Raw genomic sequence first — 556 nt, forward strand, 5'->3', positions numbered from 1 at the left:
GTAAATTATCATGATAACATCTGATTATTGTTGTCTATTTGATAAATAAACTTGGCATTTTCTCTGTTCATCAGCTGAGAGACCAGATCAATCAGATGTTACATTTTGAAACGTCTCGGTTACTTGTGTAACCCTCGTTCCCTGACGGAGGGAACGGAGACGTTACGTCAGTCATGACTGACGAATTGGGATCTCGCCCGAGAGCCCAATCACCTTCGAGTGCTAACTAAACAAGCCAATGACAGTTGGCGTGCGTGTTTCGCCACGCGCACCCCGCCCCGCAGCGCGGGTATAAAAGGAGAGCACATGCAAACGCACATCAGTTTTTCTGACCGCCGAGGGTGCGGGAGGAACTCCAACAGGGTTCGCCATGGGGAACTGAACTGAGAAGCAAAAAAGTGCACGTATCCGGTCCGTAGAGGGGAACGGCGCAGCAAGCATGATCGACACTGAGCGGGTCCGGTGTTACTGCCTACCTGAGGCGAATACACGAGAGGACACGGGCTCTACACGGAGATTATAGAATCTCGCAAACGTGTTAGGCGTCGCCCAGCCG

This window comes from Sinocyclocheilus anshuiensis, unplaced genomic scaffold, assembly GCF_001515605.1.
Source record: "Sinocyclocheilus anshuiensis isolate Anshui unplaced genomic scaffold, SAMN03320099.WGS_v1.1 scaffold1935, whole genome shotgun sequence".
Classification (NCBI taxonomy): domain Eukaryota; kingdom Metazoa; phylum Chordata; class Actinopteri; order Cypriniformes; family Cyprinidae; genus Sinocyclocheilus; species Sinocyclocheilus anshuiensis.